This window comes from Oryx dammah, unplaced genomic scaffold, assembly GCF_014754425.2.
Source record: "Oryx dammah isolate SB20612 unplaced genomic scaffold, SCBI_Odam_1.1 HiC_scaffold_29, whole genome shotgun sequence".
Classification (NCBI taxonomy): Eukaryota; Metazoa; Chordata; class Mammalia; order Artiodactyla; family Bovidae; genus Oryx; species Oryx dammah.
Window position 1 is genome coordinate 21,554,481 of NW_024070213.1, and position 23,885 is coordinate 21,578,365.

Below are 23,885 nucleotides of genomic sequence, written 5' to 3' on the forward strand. Positions count from 1 at the left end.
ATTTTAGGGCTGTTTCAGCTGAGCCCAGCTCAGGGTCTCCCTGGCCTCCCCTCTCTCCTGACCTTCATCAAATGTGGTGGAACACACAGCAAGCCCCAGTCCTCACTGACCCTTGTTCCCTTCACGCGCTGGGGATCGCAGAGGGGTAGGGATCTCAGATCTAGCTCACTTTTAGGGTTTACCCCCAAATGAAGAACTGCTGGAATTCTGGGAAGCATATGAGAAGTTCCTGAATGTCCTAACACTAAAGTAGTGAGGCTGCAAGGGAGGAAAACTTGGGCAGATGGAATACACAGACATCAGCTATGGAAATAGCTAACGGGAATCTGAATGCAGACTGGCTGGCTACTGGGAAGGACCCCTCACTTACTGCAGAATTCCCATTACATAAGCATCGTGGAAGTACACGTGAGCCAGAAGCAGCTCCTCATTTAATGACACAAAAACACAGCCTATTTTTCCCCAACAGATGATGTACCACCTATCGATGACATATTTGATGCTACTGTTGTTACCGTTTCATAAAACGACACTGACTGAGAATGTACAAGATGTCCCCTAATGAATGTAAAACCAGGTTGCTAGAAACCTTATGGCATTCAGATAATTATAAGCAATCAACTCTAACTTTACCCAGCCTTTATTTTAACTTTTTCTTACTACTATATTCAGTTAGGGGGAAAAAGTTACACTTTTTAACAGGGGAAAACACTGTATCATTGTGAGCCATTCAATTAAAATTGAGGTGACTTGGGCTGCGGTCATCTTTAAGGTTTAATTTGGTCTGAATCTAGTAAGCAGAAAGAGAAAGCACAGCAGCTGAATCCATAATAACCAGGGCTGGGGCACAGGGGAGGGTGCCCCAGCAACAGGCTCTGCTTCTTGCCCTTCCTCGGGGACAGCTGTCACTACACTTCAAAAAGAAATGTTTCTGTGGGGTCAAAGGACAGTTCCTAATGACCCATTTTGCCTTGAAGGATATTTGTAGTGATCTGTGGTAGGAAGAGGATGTTAATATATATTTTCCTCACCAAGAAACCCCATTCAACAAAAGTCTGAAGCTCAGGGTGATGTACAAATGGCCAGGTCCATGTTCCTTTCAAGGCTTTTTTTGTCCGTGAAGCAGCCCTACTTAATTTCTTAAAGAGAAACATAAGGTAATTAATTATTTTAATAATTAAAAGACCTTTAAGCATGCCTGGCTGGTTGACAGTAAGTCGTAAGACTAGCAACCATACTTTCCATATAGAAAATTAGGACACAGTCTGAAAACAGGACATCAGACCTAAAATTAGCACTGTCCTTGAAAATCTGTAATACATGTGTGTCATCCTTACAAAATCAAAACCATCTTTTCACCTTTACGTGTGTAAAAGCTACAACATTGAAAAAAGAAAAAAAACCTAAATTTTTTTTTTTTAAGATTTAAAATTTAAAAGGACTGATACTGAAGCTGAAACTCCAATACTTTGGCCACCTGTTATGAAGAACTAACTCTTTGGAAAAGACCCTGATGCTGGGAAAGATTGAAGGCAGGAGGCGGAGGGGATGACAGAGGATGAGATGGTTGGATGGCATCACCGACTAGATGGACATGAGTTTGAGTAAAACTCCGGGAGTTGGTGACGGACAGGGAAGCCTGGTGTGCTGCAGTCCATGGGGTCGCAGAGTCGGACACGACTGAGCGACTGAACTGAACTGAAAGCTTAAAAATACAAGAAACAAGCAACATTCCCAGAGAGAAAGGGCTGTTCTGAATTTGTGGGGGAATGCCGTGGCCGAAATAGAACAGGAGCTGGTGGCACGGGCACTTTCCCGTAGTTCCACACACACTTGGAAGCCTCTAAACTTCCTTCTGCTTCTTTCTTCCTCTCATAGCAAAGCTCTGCAGATCAAACTCAAAATCACCACCACTACCACCACCACTGATGTGCTGCAGGAGCCTTCTTCTGTCCCTTCCTCCTGCAGCTTTACAAGTGTGTCCGACCCCCACCATACACACACACACACACCCCCCGACACACACACACACATACCCTCCTGGAAACGCGACAAGGGAGGGGCTTCCCCCGTGATCCAGTGGTTAAGACTCCACACTTCCACTGCAGGGGAAGCATGTTTGATTCCTCACCAGGGAACTAAGATCCCACAAGCCGTGAGGTGTGGCCAAATAAGAAAAAGAAATGGGACACGACAACCTGAGGAGTTGCTGAGTCTAGGTCTCACCTGATTGATGGCATGACTTTTCTGATTGGACCTAAAAGTGCTGTACCTCTGTTTACTCATTCAGTACACCAAGAAACTATGCTAGGTACTAGGAAAACCAACGAAAAGTAAGGCCAGTAAAAGGGTAAATGTATAAATAAGCTGTCTGCCATATTATAACTAAATTCTATAATAATTAAAATTGACAGATAAGGAGCTAAGTGGCAGAGAAAAACAGGGACCCAATTGTGCTTGGAAAAGGGAAGGAAAGGAAAGGCTTCACAGAGGAGATCAAAGTGTGAGCCAGGGGCCTGGAGGATGAAGGTCCCTTCTTCAGGAAGACAAGGGTTTAAAAAAGAAAAAAAGTCCCAAACATTCCAAGGGAGAGAGATAGCATGTGGAATAACTTGGGAGTCATCCTTCTAGGGCTGACCTTTTGGGGGCCCTTTCCCCCTTCAGTTCAGTTCAGTTGCTCTGTCGTGTCTGACTCTTTGCGACCCCATGGACTGCAGCACGCCAGACCTCCCTGTCCATCACCAACTCCCGGAGCTTACCCAAACTTATGTCCATTGAGTCAGTGATGCCATCCAACCATCTCATCCTCTGTCATCCCCTTCTCCTCCTGCCTTCAGTCTTTCCCAGCATCAGAGTCTTTTCCAATGAGTCAGCTCTTAGCATCAGGTGGCCACAGTATTGGAGTTTCAGCTTCAGCATCAGTTCTTCCAATGAACACTCAGGACTGATCTCCTTTAAGATGGACTGGTTGGATCTCCTAGTCCAAGAGACTCTTAGAGGTATAGTTTTCTGCAGACCATATGCCCAGACCATACAGTCTCTGCCCTACAATTAAACTGACCTACATTTTTCCTGTGGTTACAATGAGAAGTTACATTTTCTGCATTCATGGGCTGAAATGTAGTCACCCGGTGGATGAGAACATTAACATATGCAGAATGGCTGTGGTTCTCTCTTTCATAGAGCATTTTGTGACTCCTTTTCCCGGTTTGTTTTGCTTTAGAGCCATGCTGGACGTTCCCAGGGAGCTTTACAAAATGCTGATGCCAGGGTCCTTCTCTAGGGATTCCGGTTTAATTGCTCTGGGGTGCAGCCTGGGCATGGGGGTTTCGAGAGTTCCCCAGGTGATCCCAATGTGCAGCCCGGATTAACAATCACTGCTTTAGAATTGCTTCCACATTTCTGTCTTCTCTCATTAACTATGGGGTCCTGGGAAAAGGGCGTTATTCTTTGTCCATGCTCCACAGCTTCCAATGAAGTTCTTTACATTAATAATCGCTTATTAGCTATTGAATGAACTGACTTCATAAAGACAGAGAGCTGAAATACAGGCCTCCTACTCTAGGTGGCTCTGCTAGGAGAATTAAAAGCAGAGATACAAAAATCACTGTGTGTTCTCAGAGAGCTGGGTCGGTGGTTACCATGGTGACAGGGGGAAACATGGCCCCTGACAAGAGCAGGGCAGGTGAAACTAAAGTCACCCAGGTCAACTATCATTTAAGGGCGAGTAAAGGCAGTTTAGGCGACCTCAGACAGCCTCCTATACCCACTCGCAGGAAACATGGTCTGCCATATTATAACTAAATTCTAGAATTCTAAAGTAAATGTTAAGGAAGCTCTCCCCTGCTCTATTAATTTGGAAATAAATATATCTTTAAGGGAGTATTTCTGAAATACAGAGGCTGCGTAATTAGTAGTTGTGTCTGGGTCATCCATATTCAGTAATTTTAGCAGCAGCAGGAAAGCCGTCTTCACCTCTTTCCAGCTCATCCTGTCTTTTCCCAACCAGCCCTGAGACTACCACGTGACACACCAGATTGAGCTGAGACGGAGGGTCCCTATTAATATATTCCTTTATCTGTGTATTATCTAAGAAAGGAATTATTCATCTGTTGGGCTCTAAGAGATGTGTTTTAATATAGAGGTGGGGAAAATGGTGGATGAGCTGACATGATATAGAGCTAGGGAGTGAGCAACCTCTGTAATGATGGGGCCTTGCGTCTATATATAAAATGATATGTCTGTCACTTCATACTGTAATTTTTATTTTGAGTGCTGTCTTCCCCTGTTGGGTTATGAATTCCTTAAGGACAGGGGCTGTGTCTTTACTTCTATATCCCTGCAGCACATAGATATTGATAAAGGTTTACTGAATAAATGGGTAGATATGTTAAGAAAAATTATCCATTATTTGAAAATAAGGCACAGAGAGCATAGCATAATTTTTTAATATCATGCTAGGACACTGTTACATGGGCTTCCCCAAGGATTATTTAATTCTCTGGAAGAATGTATCTGTTCTTGATTTTGCTATTTACAATATGATTAGCACCCAGACATTACATGTAAACATGCAAATTTGTTTAGTAGAAAAAATAACCCCAAAGGTTATAGATTTATTGCCCTGGAGAAGGCAATGGCACCCCACTCCAGTACTCTTGCCTAGAAAATCCCTTGGACAGAGGAGCCTGGTAGGCTGCAGTCCATGGGGTTGCTCAGAGTCGGAAGCGACTGAGCAACTTCACTTTCACTTTTCACTTTCATGCACTGGAGAAGGAAATGGCAACCCACTCCAATGTTCTTGCCTGGAGAATCCCAGGGACGGGGAAGCCTGGTGGGCTGCCGTCTCGGGTTGCACAGAGTCGAACACAACTGAAACAACTTAGCAGCAGCAGGACAATAACCAGTTTTGCGCCTCCTAGCAATCTTATGCTCACATTATTTACAGAAACAAACAAACAGGAACAAACTGCCCCCCCCCAATCCCTATAAATATCCATTTATTCAAATGCTCTTGGAAGCAACCTTATTATCTCATTGGTTCCTTCAGTAATAAGTTAATGAATTTTTGACATTATGTTCATTTCTATGCTTGAATGAGAATCATGATGAATGAGAACCATGACTTTAATCTTTGGAAAACTGTATTTCGATGGGTATATGAATGATTAGATACTAATGAGAGGACCACAAAAAAGAATCAGAGGGGCACAGATGATAAACTTCACAGTTTGCCAGAGGCTATTCCCAGATAAGTGAATCATTGCTGGGTAGGTTTCTTCCAGACCCAGGAAACCCTAATAACTGATTTATTTTTCCCTCCTGAAATTACACAGATTCAGAGATATTCCCATAATACAGGAAGACTATGGCAAATTAGAATTTTATGTTAAATTTATATATGATTTGGTTGGGAAAAAAATGAATGGAAACATTTCTGTAGAATTAGCCACACAGCCTGTGGCTAATGAGCAGTGAGAATAACTGCAGTGAAGACAGGAGTTATAGTAGCATCAAGACCACCAAGAGTTAGTACTTTTTTTGTGTGTGTGCTTTTTATCTTTCAGGTATTTCACATGCAGAGACCTTCCAGAGAAAGAGGTAATGTTATTAGCCCTATTTTTCAAATGAAAAAACTGAAGTTCTTCCCCAAGGTCACACAATTGGAAAGTGGTCACCCAAGACTGCCTTGCTCCAAAGCCCACGCTTTTAACCACCACTGGCACGTCATTCACTTTCACTTTTCACTTACATGCATTGGAGAAGGAAATGGCAGCCCACTCCAGTGTCCTTGCCTGGAGAATCCCAGGGATGGGGGAACCTGATGGGCTGCCGTCTATAGGGTTGCACAGAGTTGGACACGACTGAAGCGACTTAGCAGCAGCAGCAGCAGCAGCAGCAGCAGGAGGCACTTCATCTCCCAGGCGAGCCACAATGGGCTGGATCTAAATTTGGAGGGTCAAACTGGCTGTACACAGACTTCTCAATCAAACACGAATATAAAATTCCCCCACAGACTCTTGCAACCCACAGATACATCTGTTCAATATGCTAGCTCAGAAATATGTGACACAGTGAACATTTTGGGGGAGAAAAATCACTCCCACTATATACTGCAGGGAGGCTTAGCATCAAAAGTGCAGTAGACATGCTGGTCTGGAAACACAGCCTTTCTTCAGAATAAAGAATGTGAGAGTGTTGAAAATTCATTATCAGATGATTGACTGCTGCCTTGTAAATGTAGAATGAAAGCAGAAGTCTAGACTTCAGTTTGAATCGAAGTGTAGAAAAAGTCTGAACAATTCAGTATCACCCCAAGTAGGAAATTCTCTTTTAAATTTTAACTGTTGTAATTTAAGAAATATGATGGTGGTAGATATTTTCCTTAAACCTTTCACTGTTTTGTACGCTTGATTTGCCTACATATGAAATAAGATTGGAACAGAGATGGGCTAGGACTAGCTTGCAAGGGGCTCCTCAGAGCACATTCCTTCCCAATTCCAAGTTGAATGACATCATGTTGGCATCATGAATCAGCCAAGGTAGGAACAGTCGCACCAGGAGACTGACAAACGCCACAAACGGGCTCTTTCCCTGCAGAGCCAGTGGTTACCAGCCCTCCACTTCCAGGAGGGCAGTTCACAGGCCAACCTATCCAAATGTCCTGAACTTACATACATCCCTGAATTTACAAATGGCTAAGGAGGTCACACAGGTTCTTTGGAAGCTTCCTGAGTTCCTATCTCACTTCTTGGCTCTGAGCTATGGCTCTGGTGTGGACACTGAGCTAAGCACTTTATACAACTACGTAAGGCCCAGGTAGCTACCAGTATGACTGTGGTGGAGGAACAGGAAAACCAGAAAGAGAGAATACATGTTCTCATAATGAGCCACACAGACAGGGTTGCCAGATGAAACACAGGAAGCCCAGTTAAGCATGAATTTCAGATAAATAACAGATAATTTTTTAACATAACTATGTCCCGTCCTATATTTTTATTACCTAAATCTGACAAACCTACACACCTAGAACATAATCTTCTGCTGAGAGACACTTATTTTTCAGCTCACAATATAGGATTATTGCAAAGTGGTTATGTGTACAGGCTTTGAAGCAGACTGAAGTAGGACTGCTATCTCTGTCACTCATTACCTAGTTGTGTGACCCAAAACAAGTTATCTAACCCTCTTGATTCCAGTATTCTCATCTGTAAAACGAGAATCTGTTCAGTCATGTTTTTGTGATCCCATGGGCTGTAGCCCACCAGTTTTCTCTATCAGTGGAATTTTCCAGGCAAGAATACTGGAGTGGGTTGCCATTTTCTACTCCAGGGGATCTTCCCAACCCAGGGATTGAACCTGCATCTCTTGCATTTCCTGCATTGGCCAGTGGATTCTTTACCACTGTGCCACCCGGGAAGCCCAGAAAATGAGGATAATTAGTCCCTATTTCATTTGATTATTATGAGGATTAAATGAGATAATATATGCTCAGGAGTTAAATGAGTTATTACAAGTCAATCTGTCTGGTACAACACCCTCAGTAAGTGTTATCCTACTATAGTTCTAAAACACACCTAGCTTGGTGTCTGACACATAGCAAGTGCTGAAAATATCAGCCCTACTGTTAGCCCATAAAAGTCTTCTAAGCCATATGACAAGCAAATTTTAGTAACCACACCACACATCACACCCTAGAGTCATATTACTAACATCGGTCACATAATTTAGCATTGTTAAGGATGAATGGCCTTTGTCAAGGGCCTGAATACCTCATCATTGACAGCAGGGGAAAGTCACTGAGGTCCAAATAAACAAACATAATCTTTCTCCAAGTTTCTTTATGTTGGGGATTTGTGTGTGTGTGTGTGTGTGTGTGTGTGTGTGTGTGACATATTTTCAGATGAGGCCTTCCCCAGTGGCTCAGAGGGTAAAGCATCTGCCTGCAATATGGGAGACCTGGGTTTGATCCCTGGATCGGGAAGATCCCCTGGAGAAGGAAATGTACAACCCACTCCAGTATTCTTGCCTGGAGAATCCCATGGACAGAGGAGCCCGGTAGGCTACAATCCACGGGGTCACAAAGAGTTGGACACGACTGAGTGACTTCACTTTCTTTTTGCCAGATGAAACTTTTTCTTATACCCTGAACCAAAATATGTATTGATAATCTAACTGGATTGACTGGTCCTTCTCAAAAGCATACAGACTCTATCCGGCTTAAATTATTTCCTTTAGATAATTCTGAATAATTGTAAAAAGAACCTCATAATTCCAGTGAAAATCAAGTTTCTTCTCCAACATCTGAGACTCCTGGCATTGTGACTTATAAGCTTGAAATTTTTCCTAATGCCCTTCTCTCTTTCCTCTGGTTATACAATATATATAAGTATTTCTTCATAATATTTCCAGGTCTGTGCCTTTCAATCTGTTTCCCAACTGAGATCAAGCAGTTTTCTGAGATCAGATGTGACACATTTTCTCTTTGTTTGAATATTTGTTCTGCTTTCAAGGAGAAGATGATTTTTTTGGAAAAGGAAAGGGTTTTCAAAAAAGCCTCTTCTAACATCACAAATGCAGGAGACCTGGGTTTGATTCCTGGGTTGGCAAGATGTCCTGGAGAAGGGCATGGCAACCCACTCCAGTGTTCTTGCCTGGAGAATCCCAGGGACAGAGGAGCCAGGTGGGCTACAGTCCACGGGGTTGCAAAGAGTCGGACATGACTGAGCGACTAAGCACACACACAACATCACAAACTATCCCCAAATAATGACATTGCTGGTGAGAAATTCTAGACATCTAGATTTAAGGAACTATATTCTTCTTTTGGAGAAGGAAGTGGCAACCCACTCCAGTGTTCTTGCCTGGAAAATCCCATGGACAGAGGAGCCTGGTGGGCTCCAGTTCATGGGGTCACAAGAGTCGGATATGGCTTAGCAACTAAACCACCACCACCACCACCATTCTTCTTTTATCGCCTTTACCTTTTTATTTTTCACATAAATTTGAAAATATTAGAAATAAACAGAGTCAGCATCCTTGGTATGATTTCCAGAAATCAGGAGGGATTCTATCCCCTCTGCTTCCCTCAAAGTCCCATTTTAGTATACATGCTGCTGAAGTGAGCACCAAAGTTCCATTTAAAATGTAAATGCTTCTTAAAGAGTAAATTTTAGAATACATTATCAGTAGAACAGTGGTGATATCTGAGACCCCTTCTATCTGGGAGAGCTATGATCTTAGTGAAAATGAAAACAGAAGAGATGCCAAAAAGCAAATGCCACAAGGAACAGTCAGGATCTAGAGAGAATGAAAATGGGGTGTTATATTGTGGGAAGGGATGGGTGGAGGGTGAAAGGTTGAAGCTGAAGAAGATAAACTTCACCGACTTGACAGTTTTGCCTGGGTATGGCTGGCACTGGAGAGATACTTGACCCACAGAAGTCCAACAGAAAGGAGCCCAGGCTTCACCCACATGGAGGATTATGTTGATCACAAGTGGTGATCCTCCCCAGACTCTCTGTAGACCTAGCTGCAGGAGGAAATGTTAGGTCATACCAGCTCCTCTTTGGGGAAATGTGTCAGGGACATGACCCAGTATTTCCCACCCCAACTGCCACTTAGTCGGGATCTGTGTGGAAGTTTGAATAACACTTCCTGTCTCTCTACTGTTCTCACAAAGTCTGTGGTCAGATAAAATGCGAAAGAAACAAACATAAACCTTACCCCAGGAGATGACAGTGTATACACAGCAGTCCTCAATCACACGTTTATCTGATATTTTTTATCATCTAGGAGAAGCCAGGATTGGGCTAAATGCTGGAAATACAGAAGTAAACTAGAGCTCTCCTCTACTGGGAGAAATAATATTACATAGCTAAATAAGAAAAAGTACACAATTAATAAATGGTTAGTGCCATGGAGAAAAACAAAGCAGAATGAAGGTCCAGAATGGGCAGGAAAGGGATGGCAAGCGGGTGGCTGGCTGGTCACACAGTGGCCATTCCCAACACCTCCCTTGCCCTCCTGTCTCCAGAGGCTGACAAGGAAAGATAATCACCTTCCACCAACCCTTGCAGCTAGGGGTGGTCATAGCAACATCATCTTCTCTGGCCACTGAGACAAGAGGAAGCCTCCTTGTAGGGTGCTGGGAGGCTCATGAAAAAATCTTTCTTAATAAAAGGAAAAGGGCATGTCAGGAGTGTTCTTTCTTATGAGCCTGACTATCCCTCACTTTCTGCCTTTGTAAACTGTCACATAATGATATCAGTGCAATTGGTGGTATCTTATGAGGTCAAGGGAAGTCCTAAGACTCTCAAAGATACCACCCAGTGCTCTGACATTATGGAGCTGCCAGAACACCTGCCTCTAGACTACTTATTAAATAGTCCTTGATGTCTTAAGCCCTTTTGAGTTTTCTGTTCAGTTCAGTTCCTCAGTCGTGTCCGACTCTTTGCGACCCCATGAACTGTAGCACGCCAGGCCTCCCTGTCCACGACCAACTCCCAGAGTTTACCCAAACTCATGTCCACTGAGTCGGTGATGCCATCTAACCATCTCATCCTCTGTCATCCCCTTCTCCTCCTGCCTTCAATCTTTCCCAGCATCAGGGTCTTTTCAAATGAGTCAGCTCTTCAAATCAGGTGGCCGAAATATTGGAGTTTCAGCTTCAACATCAGTCCTTCCAGTGAACACCCAGGACTGATCTCCTTTAGGATGGACTGGTTGGATCTCCTTGCAGTCCAAGGGACTCTAGTTTTCTGTTATTTGCCTCTAAATGCAGGGTCTTATTTCAGATAGTCATCAGAGAAGGATTCTCTGAAATGATACTAGAGCTAAAATCCCATTTATAGGAAGCCAGCCATGTGGAAATCAGAATGCAGAAGGAAGAATGAGTCCAAAGGTCCTGGGGCAGGAACAAGCTTGTTATGAGGCTGGAGTATATGAACGTGGAAGAAAATGGTGGTGGTGGTGGTTTAGTCGCTACGTCGTGTCCAACTCTTGCAGTCCCACGGACTGTAGCCTGTCAGGCTCCTCTGTCCGTGGGATTCTCCAGACAAGAATACTGGAGTGGGTTGCCATTTCTTTCTCCAGGGGATCTTCCTGACCCAGGAATCGAACCCAGGTCTCCTACATTGCAGGCAGATGATTTACCAACTGAGCTATGTGCTTCACATAGCTCAAGAAAGAAAATGGTACCTGATATAATCAGAAATGTAGGCAGGGATTAGGTCACATATAGCACTGTAGGGCACAGGTGTTATTCCAGTGAAATCCACTGCAGGCTTTAAGCAATGGATGAATGAGTATTACCTGATTTGTGTTTCAAAAATACAACTTTAGTTGCTGTGTGGGTAGCTGAGAGTAGAGGAGGAAAGAACAGTTAAGAGGCTCTTACAATTACCTAGGTACATGATGACCAGGGCAGTGCAGTGTAAGTGGAAAAAAGTAGATGGATATTGAAAACATATTGGAGAAAGAGCCATCAAGATTTGCTGACGTGTGACGGGGTAGGGGATGGAGATATTTCCAAAGTTTGAGGATCTCAGACACAGAAAGAAAAAGTCCGGGGAACTGGAAATCAGCAATTTTATTTTGGCTGAATTAAATTCCTATTGGATATTCAAGCAGAGCTACTTAGGTGGCACCTGGACATATAAGTTTGGAGAAATGTCTCTTCAGATTCTTTGCCCATTTTTATTATTTCATTCATCGTTCCATAAACATATTGTAAGATCATACAATGCACCAGAATGTACTGTGCTAAGAACCCGATGGATATACAATGGCAAACAAAACTGCGTCCCTACCCTCATGAAGGTCATAGTCTAATTAGTTGTGGAGGGGTGGAGAGAAGAGTAAGAAATAAGCACAAATAAAGACCGTAAGTTGTGGGCTTCCCTGGTGGTCCAGTGGTTAAGAATCCATCTGCCAATGCAGGAGACTAAGAGACTCACCTTCGATCCCTGGGTCGGGGAGATCCCCTGGAGGAGGGCACAGCAACACACTCCAGTATTCTTGCCTGAAGAATCCCATGGACAGAAGGGCCTGGCAGATTATAGTCCATAGGATTGCCAAGAGTCGGACACGACTCAAGCGACTTACCACACATGCACGGGAAGATCCCATATGCCGCGAGGCAGCTAAGCTCGTGCACCATAACTACTGAGCCCCCGCGCTAAATCTATTGAAGCCCACACTCCCTAAAGCCCATGCTCCCCAACAAGAGAAACCATTGTAACAAGCCCACGCACCCCAACCAGAGAGTAGCCCCCACTCTCCAAGACTAGAGAAAGACAGCAACGAAAACCTAGCACAATCCCCTAAAAAGACAGTAAGTTGTTAAAAGTTGTATGAAAGAAAAGAGCTATTGTAAGAGCTTGGCAGCAGGCCCTTTCTTGGGCTTCGAATCTGGGGAAGCCATGGAGGCAGGAGAAGCAGGGACAGAGGCCAGGGTCCTCTACAGTAGACTCACCAGGACTCCTGCTGCAGACAGAACACAGGCCAAGGAAATCCAGTCACCATTGGATCCCCAGCTTCCTTTCAGATCCAGAACAATGTTTCAGGCTCCTTGGGACCTGGCCTTAGGACTGCTCTTGTGACAGGCTGTTGTTCTTAAGGTGACTCAGAATTCTTTGCCCCATCACATGGGGGCAGGGAAGACAGAAAGGAGTAAGCGGGGCCTGGAGGGGCAGAGTACTTCTGGGCACTTCCTTTCACTCTGGTACCACAGAGGGGCTCCCCGTTCTCCCTCCCCACTCCCCACTATGTGCCCATCAGGTGTTCTGTGAGCAAAGAGAGGTAAGGAATCAGGGAGGAGAGAGGACTGACACCTCTCTGAAAGTCACTGCTCCAGGGGGCAGTGGCTGCCCACGGATACGTGCAACCGGAAGACCCCACTGCCTGGTACAGAGAGAGGTTAAGTCACTGAGATGCTGATGTGCGCGCACTGTGCTCCTTGCTGGGACTTTTTTTCCTGTCCTCTGCTGAGAATGGACCCAGGGCTAAGCACTCTCTTGTCTTGGAGGAGAGTCGTCTCACCAGGCCTGAAACAAGCCTGTTTCCTTGGCTTCTGCTTTCTGGATGCTGGGTTCTCTGGTTGGTGGGGGAGGGGTGGAATTTCTGTATTTCTGTACAGGGGATGAGAGAGAAACTAGGACCTCTGAAACAGGAGTGTGGCTGTGCCCCCTGGAGTCCTGCAAAGGGGAGCCCTGGATGAGCACAAGGGATCCTCTGAGGATGATGAAAAGGTTGTGAAATTGGATTATGTGATGGTTGTACAGTTCTGTAAATGTTAACAAAAATCACTGAATTGTACCCTTAAAACAAGTGAATTTTATGGCATGTAAATAAAGCAGTTAAAAAGAAAAGGCAGGCCTGGGACCCTTGCCTTACTTCCTCACTGTGCTCCAGGTAAGGGATAGGTGGAGATGGAGGTTTGCAGGTAGGGAGGTGGGTTCAAGGAATGGAGTTCCCCAGCTGGAAAAGAGGCCACTGCTCCAGGTCAGGGGCGGGGTGGGGGCCATACTGATGCGGCAGCTTCACCAGCCTTCAAACACCAGCTCAGGCCACAATTACATCTCTGCTATAATCAGAGGGGATCCAAGTCGAGAGGGGCCACCCTATCTTTTTGTAGTGTGTAAGAGCCCCGAGTCCTAGAAAGAGGATAAGAATCCTAGTAATGTTTGTCACCAACTTTCCCATTGTCCTGGTAGGATGGAGCCTTGCCATTATTTAAAGGAAATAACATGTACAGTCCGCAGGGTCGCACAGAGTTGGAAATGACTGACACGACTTAGCACACACTCAGACAACACGTAGGCAGAATGCCACCCCCCACCAAGACATCCATACCTCCACTCCTGTCAATATGTTACACTAAATAGCAAAAAGGACTCTACATATACAGTTACGGCTATGCAATTTAAAATGGGAAGATGATCTGGAATTAGCCAGGGGGCCCAAACTAAGGAGCCCTTTCAGAGATAGAACTTTCTCGGCTGATAGCAGAGAGCTACAATAGAAGCCAGAGACAGATTCCAAGAGTGAGAAGGAACTGATATGCTGTTCTGGCTCTGAGGTGGAGGGACCCACATGCAAGAACCAGGGGGAAGCCTTGGGGAGCTACAGGTGGCCCCCAACTGAGAGCCATCAAGGAAACGTGCCCTTGGTCCTACAAGGACGAGGCACCGGATTCTACCAACCACAGATACGAGCTTGGAAGGGGAATCAGCCCCGGAACCTCTACAAAGAGTGCTGTCCTGTCAACACCTTGCAGCCTTGTGAGACTCTAAGCAGAGAAACCAGCCAAGCCCACCCAGACTTCTGATCTGCAGAACTGTTACATAATCAATGGCTGCACTTGTGTTGGCCAAGTTTGTGTTCGTTTGTGACAGCAGCAACAGAAACATTCAATATAGATTTGTTATAAAACCGAGTGTGAACAATGAAACTCATACCAGCCATTCTATCACCTTCTACTACCCTACCAGTATCTAGGATATTAGAAACCCCCAAAAGCTTAAAGAATGTAGTACTTTCTACTTCACCTTTAATGTTAGACTGTAGGCCGAGAAACCCAAGCTATAATTCTGATTATAAGCACTGAACAGCAAATCAAGAGACCCAGGTCTTATTTTTATATCAGTGTAAGGACCTCAAGTAAATTAATCTCCCTGAATCTCTCTTTCCATGTCTGCAACAAAAATGAGTTGGTCCAGATGATTTCTAAGGTCATGTTCACTGTATGAACTAAAACTGACAGGCAGACATCATAATGAGCAACACACACTCATTTAACTTATAAGCCACCACTCTCAGCTGGTGGAGAGCTCCTCCTGAGAGTGCCCTTTGATGGGAGGAAAGGGACTCTGTTAAGGGATGCTGGGGTCCAGTCCAAGGTCACTAGTCTCGGTCTCCAAAGGAGAGAGGAATTGCACTGAGGGGTCAGCCAAGCCCTCCTCAGTAGTTACCCTGGATGTGCCAACAATCTCCTATAGAAGATCCCTCACCAGAAGCGGTCTGGTCTAAGAAAACCTGCCACCTGTGTCTGCTTCCCATCCCAGGTAACACCAGACTTCTTGGGGAGGAGAAATATTTGCTAGAAACCCTGACTGTCCTCTACCAATTTTTTCACCTCTCTTCCTAGAATGGGATCTTTCAAGTTTTGAAGAAAATAATTTGGCCAAGGAATTTGCACCTCAGTAAACTCAGTTTATTACAACAAACATTTTTTGAAGCTGCTGTGTGCTCGTTGAATTCAAGTTTGGTAGGGAAATGTTCATTTCCAATCTCTGATTTCAGTATCAACATCTTTAGTTATGAGACTGAAATAGGAGAGATGTCGGGAGGCAAAGACCAGATTCATTACACTCAAAGCAAAGAGCTGAACAGTGGATGCGATCTATAGCCTTTTGAAAAGAAGGTGAAGGATTCATTAAGAACATAAGCACTGAATAGCGAGTTACCAAAAACTTCTCTTTTTCAGAAGCATTTACATGCTGTCTCACATCAAGTTCACATCAATACTCTGGGTAAATTTTGATCTGCACCACTGTCCTCAATCATGGTTTTCCCAGAAAGCTACCCTCAAGCTCATGGAGAAGCTAGATTTCAATGTGTAGCACATGTATTTTTCATGGACAAATTATGCAACTACGTATGTGGTCAGATATGATTAAAAATATGGTTGAACACGTATTTGCATATGTTTCACATGGTTAATAACATATCTTAGTGCCATATATTTTTAGACATTTTATCAGTTAAAATGCTACTGTTATCACTTCTCAGTGCTTATTTTAATCCTCTCTGCATATAAGCAACGACTGACCAAAATCACCAACACCAGCAATTTTCAACTTCCTCTTCGGAGGTAGGTATGACATTGAGTCCATACATGTGATATACTCCTACAGACACATCCAGAATTATGTGCAGCACTTGGCACTCAGACCACAATCTTCAAGCCAAGAAGTCATGTAGTCATGTAGAAAAGAAAATAATTATGTTGATATCCTTAAATTTATTATAATAAGTTTTTTAAAAAGTAAATAACCAGCAAACTTTGGTATTTTATTTAGCTAGAAATTATTTGCCACAGACACCCTTTGTTTGGGACATATTTTGACACTTTGGATAAGCACTGCCCTGCTATACCATAAGTGTACGCTTGAAATCCCAATTCCTGAAGGCTAAAGGTGCATAGAACCATGGAAAAAGTTATAAGAGAGAAACACATTCTCCACACTGGGCAATGGTGGGATAAGATAAACCTGTGACAAAAGTCCACTAATGAGCATTTTTCTGGAAGTAACTAATTTCCTACCTATGTTCTTTAAAGCCACTGACATCCCAGGCAGGTTTCATAGCCTGTATCCAAATTCAAAGGTGTATTTCTTTCTTGACATGTAGAAGAAAATACTCGAAACGCATTTAAAATATGAAGAGGCTATGTTATCTCAACCACCATACACGGTTCAAAGCACAGGTTCTTAGACTAGTGGTCCAGAGGCCCTTTTGCCTCCCAAGGGACATCTGGCAATACTGAGACGCTCTTGATTTTCACAACTCAGGGAGGAAAGTGTTGATATCTCATAGGGAGAGGCCAGGGGTGCTGTGAAACATACTACAGTAAAGAGGACCGATGCTCCATTCCCAACACAGAGCTGTCTGATCCAAGATGCCAACAGTGCTGAGGCTGAGAAACCGTGCTCTCGAGCCAACCTGCCTGGTTTCACAAGCTTCACGCACCCTCACTATTCCTGTTTCAAATCACCTGTTTCTTGTATAAGTTACTTAACATCTATGTGCTTACTGTCTTTACCAGTAAAATTAGAATAATAACAGTCTCCACACCTTATTGATTTGTTGTGAGAAAAAAAAAATGACACAGAAAGGAGCTAAGAACAACGTCCAGAACAAAGCCAGAGCTTAACAAATGTTTACTTCTGTTATCACTATATGCACTGAAAAAGACAGAAGAAAAACACCAAAATTTTAAAATAAGTTGTTTCTAGGTGGCCAGACCACAACTGATTTTTATTTTCATTGTTCTTTTATATGTCTTTATATTTTCCAAATTTTCTAGAATTGTATTTGTTATTACTCTAATATTCAAAAAAATATTTTTAAAAGAATACAGAGGAAAGAATTTTCCTTTGGGACATAGTGGAACCAGAAAGACCTGGATTCAGATGCTGGCTTTATTTGCTGTGTGTGGCTTTGGGCAGATTAGTTACCCTGAGCTTCAGTTTCCTGATCAGAAATTGGGTCTAGTAACGCATATCAGAGAGCTTCCATGAAGATTAAACATGACAGTCATTCAGTGCCTTGGAAATATGCTGAATGACAGGCTCTGACAGATGAGCGTTTTCCAAGTTTGGCCCAGGAAAAATGACGCTACAAACAGGGAAATATATTCATGATGGTGACTGTCTTTTTGCTTTTTAAACTGTCCTCTCATCTCAACCCACTGTTTGTCTGGACTCAGAGGAGAAATTGCACCCATACACTGATCCTTGTCTCTATTCCTTCTACTTCCTCACATACACATCCTAGGAAAGGATCTGCTAATCTGGTAGGCAGGGCAGACTAGCAGCTGGAAGTTACTGTGAGTGAAAGGCAGGACCCAGGGATCACTTTCACAAGCTTCACGCACCCTCACTATTCCTCTTCATATCTCTTCTTTCATCCCCAGCCTCCAAGCTGAAAGTGTTCTTAGCAAGGTCTCTCCTCCAGGGGAGCCTCTCCACTTTCTCTTTGTCTGCTCCTGTTCAGCTGGTTGAGAGGACTGTCCCCTTTCAGATTTGAGAGGGACGAGTGGAAGCCCAGAGAGGCTTCTAGATCCAAGCCTCTTGTGGGCACAGCCCTGCTCATCTGAGGAGGCCAGCAAGTGTGCAGTGGGCAAGCAATGGCCCAGCTGTACAGTGTTTCCAGCAGGGCTGTTTCTTTTCCACAACTCATTCACTCCAGGCCACACTGAAGGCTGGGCGGATAAGCAGACAGGATTAAAGGACACACACCTTATCCACAAACCCCACTCTTAATGTTCTTAACGTTCCTTAATCAGATGGAAAAAGAATTGTTGTTTAGTCCCAAGTCATGTCTGACTCTTTTGCAACCCCATGGACTGTAGCCTGCCAGGCTTCTCTGTCCATGGGATTTCCCAAGCAAGAATACGGGTGTGGGTTGCAGTTCTTTCTTCAGGGGATCTCCCCAACCCAGGGATTGAACTTGGCGGCTTCTGCATTGGCATTGGCTCATTGACGCTGAGCCACCAGCAAAGCTGGGAAAAAGAATAGAGTGGGTTATATTTGTTTATGCTATCAGGAGGGGTAACTATTTTAAGCCTAGTTATTAACCTGATAAATTCAAATCCCAAGCAACCTTTAAAGATGCTCTGAGACAATCTCTTGTACTCAGGTCCTAATCACCACAGTATGGAAAAGGCAGTCTGGCTCAATCCATTCTGACTCTGAAGCTCCCATGGTTCTCTAGGGAGGAGTCCTGTAGTCCAGTGGGATGGGATCTTGGTGCAATGTCCTAGGGAGTGGGAGGGATGGTTGGTTGGGACAGGACGGCCTGGGGCAGGAACTGATCTTCTCAAGGCATTCTCAAGGTGAACTATCTCAACTTGGGAGATGATGCCAGGCCAAAAAAAATCAGAGGAAAATGAGACTATTCAGGGTGCCTCCATCTAGATGTAAGTACAAATATCAGGAGAACTACATTCTAAATGTAAATAAAATGTCAGGGGGATTGGTAATCAGCAGGAAAAAAATTTATGGATCTTTCTTGAACTCTAGCCTGCTCCAGGGTTGGTCTGACTAGCATATGTAAATTTCAGACATAACTTTGACTGTTGCCATGTTCTCTCCTACTACACTTTAACCTCAATACCTTTCCCCATAAAAGTATGCAAAACAAAATAAATATGGGACCCCAGAATGCTGTCAGAGTCTTCAGTCTTCCCACTCTTCATTCACAAGTGCATATCGAGACGATACCATAAACAGGCCAGGTGCTAAGTGCTAGAAATCCAGAGATGGAAGAAGTGGGTCCCTTCTGTCCAGAAGCTGATTTCAGATGACTACGATAGTGTTAAGTGTACTTGTTCCAGGGAAATGTAGATTTCAGCAAGGATCAAAGGCTTAATCTAAGAACTAAAGTTCAATAAAGTTCAAGGTGTCAGGGAGACACCCTCCTCTCAAAGCGTTTTTCAGTGAAAGCTTGAAGGGAAACATCTTATACTATGAGGAATTTCACAAATTTTTAATTCCTACCCCCTTTTCTTTCTCTCTGTATCTTTGACCCACCCAGTAATTTCTCTAAGTTTTCCCACATAAGAATGAGATGTCATCTTTTCTTATCAGGGGCCAGAAGGGGAATGACACAGACCAAGAGGAAGTAAACCTTATATTTCAGATATTTCCAGAAGTTTAAAAAAATCCCTCTTTTTCCCATAAAACCTAAGATAATTTGTAAAAGAAAGGTCTATTCCCTGTTTTAAAGTATGATAATGTTATTTTAAAGCAATAAATCTAGTCAGTTTGATAAAACATAGTTTGTGTTTATAATTTTAGAAGTTTTTATTTATTTTATTTTGAAAACCAAGTAAGTACTGTTATGGTTAAGCTGGTCTTGTTACTAGGTCCTGAGGATGGAAGAATGTTTCTGGGTTTGGTTAAAAAAAAAAAAAAATCAACCATGATGTAATTTTAGATTTCTTTTTTCCCTTTAGATATCATTTGGTCACCATAGCAACACAGTGTTTTTACTACCAGATATCTATACAGCACAAGGGAAGAGAAGAACAGGCAACTACTTACTGAGTTATTTGGGGGTACAGAATGTGACTAGTGGGATAATTCAAAATTAAATACAGACTTCACTGGGGATCTGTTTTAGCCAGGCAAGCCAATTCAATGTTCTAGTAGTGTCAGCTGAACACAATTTGTAGCCAAACCAACTGTTGACATCATTTGAAATAAAAGAAGCAGGGAAGCAACATAGTTCAGTGGTTAACAGCATGGACTCCGATGTCAAGTTTTTTCACTCCAAACCCCATTTCTCCTATTTGATAGCTGTGTGACCTTGGGAAAGTTCCTTAACTTCTCTGTGCCTTAGTTTCTTCATCTCCAAAATGTGCACTAGTAATAATTCCCACAGAAGGTTATTATACAGATTAAATAACTGAGTGTGCTTAGAATGATGCCTTACACATAGCAAGAACTTTATAAGTATTTGTTAAATAAAGACAAAATAAAATGTAAATTTGCTAGTTCCTTTCTTTGTGCTGGGTAGAAATAACCAAAGGAATCAAGATTTTAGTGCATGGCAGATTCTTTTAGCCTGTAACTCTGGAAGATTCCTTTGAGAACTTCCTGGGAGCCTTCTTGGTAGCTATTCTAAAAGATACAAGATTTGGTGGACAGCCTACCATCCCTAACAGAGAGCTGAAAACAATCACAAGCACTCCTGGTATCAGGGACATGAGAAGGAAGATGATCACACAGCACAAAGAAACAGCATGCTAGCCCACTCAGGCTCCCTCAGCCACAGCCAATAACCTTTGGGAACATGGACACAGAATAAGCAGCTGAAAAAGCATGAAACAGGATTTGATTGTAGTGACATATGAAATCTGGCTGGTGTCAGTAACATTATTTTTTCCCTCTTTCCAGGATTCAAAGAAAAAAAAAATCTCTTTCAGCAATGAGTGCTTTGTTTTATTCATTATCACTGTATACAATGTCCATCTCATTTTTCTTCAACAGGCAGTTACTGTGGTGAATTATGCATTTTACAGAACTACCTAGGCATCTTTTCTGGACCTGTGACAAATCAAAAGCCCCTAACCCGCATGTAAGCCAAGACAAAATCTCCGAATGGCCTGGAAAACAGAAGGTATCATATCCTCTGGGCCAAATTTCAGCCACGAAACCGCGGGGTCTCTAGCACATACCTCCATCTGGACTTGATTTCAGAGACGGTCTCCTTGGGTCTTCTTGGTCAGGTTCAGCCCTTGCAGAGGAGTTTGGAGGATGCCATAAACCACCACAGAAGCTTGGGAACACAGTCATATCTGTCCTCTGCCTTCCCCTTGGCTCACAGCCTACTTCCTGGTAGGAAGACAAGATGACGCTGTGCAGAGTTGATGTTAAACCGTCTTCCCGCCCCCAGCCCCACTCTCCTGGTGCCCCTCCCTTCTCCTTTCCTGGGCTCTGGAATGTGTCACATGGGAAATGGATCATGTGGCTCACGAGGAGAATGTGGCCAGATTCTCTCTCCCTTCCCCCTCACTTTTCCTTTCAGGAGCGCAGAGGCAGACATCTCCCACCTGATTGGCTCTAACCAAAAATCTCCATATGAAAAGGGGAAGATTCAACCATCCAAACCTCTAGCCTTCTCCACTTTCTTTTTTATTTCTCATCTGAACATTTTATCCTGGACATGCAGAATTGCTTGGAAGGGAAGGAAAGGATGCTTTCTCCCCAGGCCCTCCCTTTCTTTCTTGTTGTCTGTACTCTAAGTTGGCAAGGTGCTCCCTAAGCTCCCTCCGGAGCCACCTTGGCACATCTGACAAAAATCAAGTGTTCAGCACCACGGACAGCATTATAACCCCTCAGCGCTCATTTGTCTATTTCACTCTCGAGTAAATAGAACCATTTAAAAAATATTTCCCTGAGGTTTTGTGTCTAAATATACACCTGGCCATATATAAGTAGGACTCCAACTTCCCCTACTGTCAACTTACTGTTATTTATAAACACAAATATAATTTTTACATATCATCAAATGTCTGTCTTCCCACCCCCATCCCACCATCCATCCACACCCTTTAAACATGCTCCATGTTTTGAGGGTGGAGAGGAAATTCTCATTACACAGTTTACCATATGCCCATATATCTATGCTCACAGGCACAACCACAGAAATATGTAGGTTTCTTGAGTGTGCATGTTCAGATGTCTTTAGCCCCATCCCTAGGCCTCAGGCAGGGCTGAGTTAAGAGGCAGAGAGCGAGTGTGGTAGGAGCTGTTTTGTGCAGGGTCTTTCCTGCCTCGCTGACGTCCCGGTTGCCATGGTGCTAGGTAACTGCTGAAGGGGATGACTGCGTTCAGAACCAGTCACCATGGGACCCTGCTGACTAAAGAAAGGAAGAGGGAACTGAACTGAATTGCAGAGGAGGACTTTCAATTAGCATTTCAGAGCCAAATTTACCTAATGGGCCCCTTCTTTACTGAATTGCTGCTGACCCTAAACCTTGAAAGGATTCTAGGAATTAGTATGGACACTGTGATGGTAACTCCCTCCATCCTTCATTGCTTCTTTCCTTAAAAATCTATTTAGGTGCAACAGAATGAAAATGCCAGCTTCACAGAACAACTGTGGCGTGCCATCAGAAAGCGGGGGTGGGGGACAGGGCGGCGGTGGAAGAAGAGAGGAAACATACTTTTCAGATTGCGGCTTCTGACTTTTATGAGGCCATTCATCTAGATCTGACAGTCTTAAGTGGGAGATACACTACACCTACACCTGAGCTAGGAACAACTGTGAATGCTGTATGAGTTCACACGAGAAAAGAGAAATATTGTTTAATGGGACTTGCTGGATTATTTTAAATAAAAATAAATTTGAATAATAAAGTCAATCCCTTGCATAACATTTGGGCTATCCCAAGTTAGGAACTGAATCTATACATTTGTCTCTTTAGACATACACATAACCTGTTTGTTTCTAACTCAGAATTCTAAGCATGGCAATTCTGAATACTGTATTTCTATGGCGGGGGGGGGGGTTCAGGTAGAAGTACTGACTTTCAATGTGCAGTAATGCAAATTCTGTTAAGAAAAGAGGTAGCATAGAGAAGCTCCAGTACAATTTCATGAAATTGAAGCTCTTTCCTGGCTTAATGTCCATAGCGTAAGACATTTTTACTTCTTTTATTCTAGGATAAGAATCAAGTTAATTCTAGTTTTTCTATATAAGGCTCAGAGAAATTCAACTCTGTTAATTCTAACACTGGCCCCTTTCAGAAAATTAATTTATCAGGAAAGCTGGACATGTGTTTGAAGAAATTCTTAAGAAAGTTAGTCAGATGGTGACTTAATATCATCTCTCTTCTCTTAGTGAATAATAAGAATAATAATAACAGCAACAACAGAACCAGCTAATTATATATCATGAGCCATGATCTCATTTAACCCTCCTATCCAACCAGAGAAAAACTTAACTGTATTTTTCTCATTTATTTAATAGACTTTTTGGAGGTTTGGCCTGACTTGGTAAAAGAAATTATTGTATTTTTAATAAAACATTCATCACACTGGTAAAAAAAAAAAAATACTGGGATTGGGGTGATATATTATGTTTCTCAGCAAATTATGGTGACTCAGACGGTAGAGATTCCACCTGCAGTGCAGGAGACCTGGGTTGGATCCCTGGGTCAAGAAGATCCCCTGGAGGAGGGCATGGCAACCCACTCCAGTATTCTTGCCTGGAGAATCCCCATGCACAGAGGAGCCTGGCGGGCTACAATCCATGGGGTCACAAAGAGTTGGACACGAGTGCGCAACTGAGCACATCCAACCATAAGGAAGGTACTGTTATTAACATTCCTGCTTTACAGACAAGGAAACTCAGGGAGGAGAAGTAACATGCCCACAACCACACCACTAGTTAGTATAGGAGCTAGGACTTGGGACTGTTTAGTCTGACTCCAGAGCAGGTACACTATACTATACTATTCTATATCATAAATAATAGATTCATTTAAAATAACTTATTAATATGACTGATATGATTCAGTACTATAGGCCTTTGACAGAAGAAATCAGAAAGACTGCTTTAAAACATTTGAGAGCAAAAAAAGACCAAATTAT

The 23,885-nt window shown here is 43.2% G+C and overlaps 1 protein-coding gene across 4 annotated transcripts in view; it reads right to left on the reverse strand.

Moving 5' to 3' along the window:
• Positions 1–23,885, reverse strand: part of GPR19 (G protein-coupled receptor 19) — a 34,429-nt gene that overhangs the window by 1,685 nt on the left and 8,859 nt on the right. For 3 of the 4 annotated variants that reach the window (XM_040235210.1, XM_040235208.1, XM_040235209.1), the window contains one exon: positions 20,966–21,122. The gene's annotated coding sequence lies outside the window, so the exon portion shown is untranslated. Of the gene's footprint in view, positions 1–20,965; positions 21,751–23,885 lie in introns of those variants that run through there. The other variant, XM_040235211.1, reaches the window with a different exon arrangement.